The following is a 6413-nucleotide window of genomic DNA, read 5'->3' as shown; positions in this document are numbered from 1 at the left end:
TGGTGCCCCACCAGCGTATACCGTTAGCGCAAGCGGGGTTACCATTCCATTATCATTCATTAAAAAAAAATACAATTTTATTTCTTGTTGTTATAAAGTATTTATTTTAATAGATAAGAAAATATTTAATCTGCTGGACAAAGAGTGATTATATGACCAACATCAACCTGAATAATAGTGAATGTAACAAACACACACAATATATTTTATCTATATTTCTTATTTAATTTTTTTTATTATTGTTTCTATGAAATTTCGCGGTTCACTTTTGGCCACAACAGAATATCAGTGTTTTGCTCTTTTTAGGGCAAAGCACTAAGCTGAATTGTGGCTATTTTGTGTTTTTTAATGGCTGATAATGGAATGGTAACCCCGCCCGCGCCACCAGTATACACCGACGAGGCACCAGTGGAAGATGATAGGTGAGAATGAATGCAGGTCAGTTGGCCCACCATGATGAATTCGACAAGAATTAAACATGATGGTTTCCAAGGGGAACCACGTGGAGGTCGACCTGAGAGGGTATATTGCTAGCAATGGGGCTATTAGACCCCATTACTAACAATCCCTTTCCCCCCGGCTATTTTGTGTTAGTGGTACACACATAAAGAAGGAAAAATTATTACTTATTTTATATATTTTGTTTTTATTTATTTATTTTTTGTATATTAATTTTTTTATTCTTTTTTCACTGTGCTTTTTTTTTACAACACAGGGGGCAAACGAGCATGCGGTTCACCTGATGGTAAGTGACTACCGCCGCCCATGATCACCCACAACACCAGCGGCATTGCAGGTGTGCTGGCGGCCTTTTAAAAAAGAATATACTCTTTTCTTGAAGGTTATGTTGTCTTATCGGTTTGGAAATACTGCTGCTGGAAGTTGATTCCAAAGAGTGGTTGTGCATAGAAGAAAGTGTTTTGAAAAACGCACGGTGGAAGACCGCCACTCGTCCAGATGATTGGATTTGTGTGCATTTGATGAGCTGAGTGCATTTATGTCTATTGTTGTTTGTGTGCTGTAAATAATGCAAATAAATTATCTATCTCTCTATCTATCTACCTGATACCACCCTTTTACCATTGTACTTCTCGCCACAGAGCTGGCGTTTACCCAAATTTTTTGGGTGCGTGGCACACTACCACTGTCCATGCATTTCGTCCATTTCTACCTCATACATTTAAGTACCTGAGGGAGACTTTGTAAAAAAGTTGATTGCTTGGGTACCTCTGTCCCATTCGTTTTTCATCCGTGAAGCAGTTGTGTTTGCATGGCTGTGTTTCGGTTTGAAGGGTGGGATATGGCGTGAATTTACTGGGTACAGAGGAATAACACCTGAGTCCTCAGGAATAGCAACGCGTGGGGGGTATCATGGGCGAAACAGTATACTCTGTTATGTCCATGGTACTGTTCATGTCTATAGGCGACGATTACCACTTTTCATCAGGTGGACCGTCAGCTTGTTTGCCATTCTAAGTTGTATAAAAAAAACATCTAAGTATCGGAATGAGCTCCCGTCTTCAGTTCTCCCTTTACAATTTAATATAGGACATTTCAAAATATGTGCCTACAAATATTTAAAAGGCCGGCAACGTACAAGCAACTCCTCTCGTGTTGCAGATTTTCATGGGAACGGTATCCACTTTCCATCAGATGGACCGTCTGCTCGTTTGCCTCCCTAACAATAAAAAAAGAGTGAATTTACTTCAATAAGACTTCAGAACTTAATTACTTATCCAACATGTAATGGCAAACTAGTTGATGGTCTATGTTATACGCTTGAACAGTACCATGGACGTCATAGAATACACTGTGACGTCCATGATACTTCATTTTTTAATTGATGATAATGGAATGGTTACCCCGCCTGCGCTAACGGTGTACATTGGCGGGGCACCAGTGAGGGGTGATAAGTGAGAATGAAAAGACAGGTCAGTTAGCCCATCGTGATGAATACACCAGGAATACAGCACGATCATAAAGTCGACCTCCACGTGGAGGACGTTGCCAGCAGTTGCCACGCTTGGCAGGCGGGTTGGAAATCGCATTTAGGCTTTTGCCTAAGTACGCTGCTGCCCATGTCTCGATCATTAAGTTCCGTTAGTCGGCTTTTATGACACTCACGGGAAAGAAAGGGGTGGCCCATTCTACGCCGGGACTACACGGCATATCAACATTCGTTCGTACCAACAGAATAAATCAATTGAATTAGTATTCTAAAGCAAAATAACTATGAATGAATGTATTTGTTGCGGAGAGCAGTTTGATATGTAGACATAGTAAGATTACAAGCTCAGTGTGTGTAATAAACGTAGTCATACAAATAATAAGGATGAAAAATCAACTTTTCCTTTTTATAACGCACCTACTTGATTATACTGTTGTAAATTTAGATATTGTCACAACCCTAAAATTGATAACCTACCGCTAGAACCATCTGAGGTGAAGTAATAAGCTCGGCTACCATTATCTTTAAAGAAAACGTATTTGAGGAGTACTTCAATAAAATATTTCGAATGAAGCACATTTCCCACGTTAAGCTTCTTACAGTCCGCCATTTTCTTGAGTCCATGACGACGACAAAATGGCGTCGGTCGCGTTCTCACCGCCGTTCAATTTGAATATAGAACAGCATACGTCGCCCGCGCTCCACGACACTAACTCATCGGATTGTGTGAGATGGCTCGAGAATCGTAAAAATATATTCCTTTAATGGAATAAAGCGAGAGTGGAGTTGCTAGCTTATAGAGAATAATTAGATTTTATATATAAACATACAACGTATTCATTACAGATTTCAGAAATTTGTAATATTGTACAAATATCTGCTTATAAGTATATTATTTAAAATACTAAAATATATCTTTAAAGAAGATAAAATGGCACTGATAGTGGTATGGGAAATTAAGAATTTACATATGCTACAGAACATAATAAAACAGAAATTTTGTAAATTCAATTGTTTCAAAAACGACAAAGAATTTCATACTTCTTATACTAACTAAATAGCCAAACCCGCCGTGACAATGATACTTAAAAAATTTTGATATTGTCGACCCATGGTTCTACAGTGAAAATAAGGTTTATTGGTAGAACACTCTTTTTAAATGACACGCACGACTTCATGCTGTATATATCAGAAATTGACCTCAGTTACTAGTTAGTTAATTAGAATTATTTTGTTTAATTCCGCTACCATTAGTTTGTGTGCAACTGCCAACACATCAAGATTAACTACTATTGTTATTACAAGAAGTTGAAATTACCTTCTATATTAGCGATCAATCTTCGACCGTCATTCCGTCTACACACGTTTTATGATACTTGCTGTACCTTTAAATGAGGCATCTTCATAATAATAAATATCTATTTATTATCATGAAGATCAGCTATCTAGCTGCTCATAATTTAGTATCAATCGTTCAGCGTTCGTTCATTTGTTAGTATTGACCTCAATTGTTCTGCAAGAAAATTCGGATATGAAGAAGAAACTGTTTAGACAAAAAAAAAACAGAACTTTCTAAAAGATAAATCTACCTGCTCAGAAAGTTCTGATTACACGTCCAATAATTATAGGAGTGTAATAAAAAAAAAATAGACAAGAAATCCCAAAATAATTCATTGCTTCATTGTATTTGTCTTTGTAAGTAAATTGTCATTGTCTATATTTGTATGACAGGTCTGCTGTATATTTATACGTTTGTATGTAGTATGAATACATGTGCATGAATATACATACATAATTGTATAAGCAACATCCATTTTTATGTTCCATTATATTATTAATTTTTTTTTTTGCTAGTTGGTGGCCACATCGGCAGTAACAAATATAAAGTTTATTTTCTATTGTTATTTAGAAGACCGCTACCACCTTTCGTGATGACGTAAGCGCATTTAAAAAGGACTGGTTTGAGATGGCATAGAACAGGAGGTTTTGAAAAGAGATAACATCATAGGTACATAATAGAATAGAATAATAGAGTAAATATCATATTTAACGATTGTAAATATTCTACTGTACCAGGTATTACTTTGCGGAAGTCCATATCACCGGTTATTTGATTAGAATTATTTTGTTTAATTCCGCTACCGTATGTACGTATAGCAGTCACACACACCAGAGGGAGACTTTGTACAAAAGTCGATTGCTTGGCTACCTCTGTCCCATTCGTGTTTCTACCGTGAAGCAGTTGTGTTTGCATGGCTGTGTTTCGGTTTGAAGGGTGGGATATGGCGTGAATTTACAGGGTACAGAGGAATAACACCTGAGTCCTCAGGAATGGCAACGCATGGGAGGTATCATGGGCGAAACAGTATACTCTGTTATGTCCTGCTCATGGTACTACTCATGTCTATAGGCGACGGTTACCACTTTCCATCAGGTGGGCCGTCAGCTTGTTTGCCATTCTAAGTTGTATAAAAAAACAAAAAAAAAACGTACTAATAGTAGCGGAATTAAACAAAATAATTGTAATCAAATAACCAGTTTAATGATTGCTTTGTCTACTTTTTTTTTTTCAAGTAAAATAAAAGTTCCTAGACAAGACTTCTCTATCTCCACGGTTTTTCTTGTGCGAAAAAAAAAGCGTATCGTACGGCAGTCCTAAGAATATGTCGGTCAAAGCACGGCACGAAGAGATAGCGGCAAATCCACCCTCCGTACAAAATGGCGGGTAGCCTTGCCTTGTAAAAATATTATTTTCAGTACCCATTCATTTATCACTAGTTTTTACCCGCGACTTCGTCCATATGACAGGATTATATTAATTGGCCGAGATAATAAGTATCTTATATATATCAGTCTACTTCTCATATACTATCATCCTATTAAACGTTAACTGTCCACTGCTGAACACAAGTCCCCCTTTTGGAGTGGTTTGTCATGTCGTAGTTGCCACGCTTGACAGGCAAATTGGCAACCGCAGTTAGGCTTTGGAAATGTTTTAAGTTTTTTTGTGTTTTTAAGATCTACTTGTATTTTACCTGTATTTTATTTTGTGCAAATTCTTGTGGCTACCAAATTACTATTTAAGTATATAATTATGTATTATTTTAGCTGTTTGTTTGCCTTAAATAAATAAATAAATATATAATTTTATTAACTATTTTATCTACTTTCTACTTCTTTAAAGCTTCTACGTGGTTAAAGAGTATTTTAAATTGAATTATATTAATTGTAAATTTTAATTCTACATAATACTAAGTGTAAATGCGTTTAATCACTTAAGCACTATTACGTAATAAACTTAACAAGCCTCTTTAGAAATTTAACAACGGTTAATACTTTCCATCAGGTGGGCTGTCAGCTTGTTTACCATTCTAAGTTGTATAAAATGTTATATATATATATTAAATTATAAATATATAATTTTTATATGTAAAATTTTTTAGCATTATTGTATAAAAATAAAACAACAAAATAATAACAATAATAATGCTGATTAAAAAAAAAGTAAATTGTAATGATTATGAAATTTAATTATTGTTACGAAAGAGCGGTTTCTCCTAACACAAGCAATGTTTGCTTAACAGGAGATACCAAACCCTGTAATGTAACTATCTTTATAAATAAATTATATATATGTGTATGTATGTATGTATGTGATATTATTAAACATATAAATTAAAAATTCTTCTCATAGATTCGTACATGACACTCGAGTGGTCATTCCCAGAACAAAATCAAACAAAACATTATAACACCGCGCGTACGAGTATTAATTACAAAACTGCTGCAAAATCACTCCGGCAATATTTCGAGTGCTCTCTGCGGCCTCCTTTATATAAAGCCATTTATGTTCCGATAACCACTTACACCCCCTTAACTTGCTCCTCATACGCACAAAGAAAATTCAACTCTACACCAATTTAAATAAGATTGATAACACTTCTTTGCTGTAAATGATTCCAGTGATTTTTCCCAATGTGTCGAACACTTGACGTTCTGCCGATCAAAATAAATGAAGAATACTTCATAATCGTGTTTTAATAATAGAAGATAACGCCTCAGTGGATTCTCGAGATTTTTTCGTTTTATTGTTTTTTGTCCCCGATTTTTCGTTTTGTCCCACCGTTATGTTCGTATTACAACAGAAATTCTAGTCGTTTCGTTTGTAGTGAAAATTTCCTGTGAGAATATTGTTGGGAGTGGTTTTCGAAGTGTTCCGCCATTGTTTTGGAAATTAAATCAAATCTTGTAATGGTTTTATGTTTGTATTTTTACATATCGAGGTACTGTATTGATGTAATTTGTACTTTTGATGTATTCAAGTTACTTGAAGCTAGTCCTGACTAGTGACAGCGTGGTATGTCGGGTCTTTGAGTTCTCTAAAATATGTTTGATCGTAAAGATGGTTGGCAATTAGTTATTCACCTTTATATATTAGTCATCATCATCATCATTTATTATTATT

Source organism: Galleria mellonella, unplaced genomic scaffold (genome assembly GCF_026898425.1).
Source record: "Galleria mellonella isolate WM207_F2 unplaced genomic scaffold, CSIRO_AGI_GalMel_v1 utg213, whole genome shotgun sequence".
In the NCBI taxonomy this organism is placed as follows: domain Eukaryota; kingdom Metazoa; phylum Arthropoda; class Insecta; order Lepidoptera; family Pyralidae; genus Galleria; species Galleria mellonella.
This window is presented reverse-complemented; position numbering follows the sequence as displayed.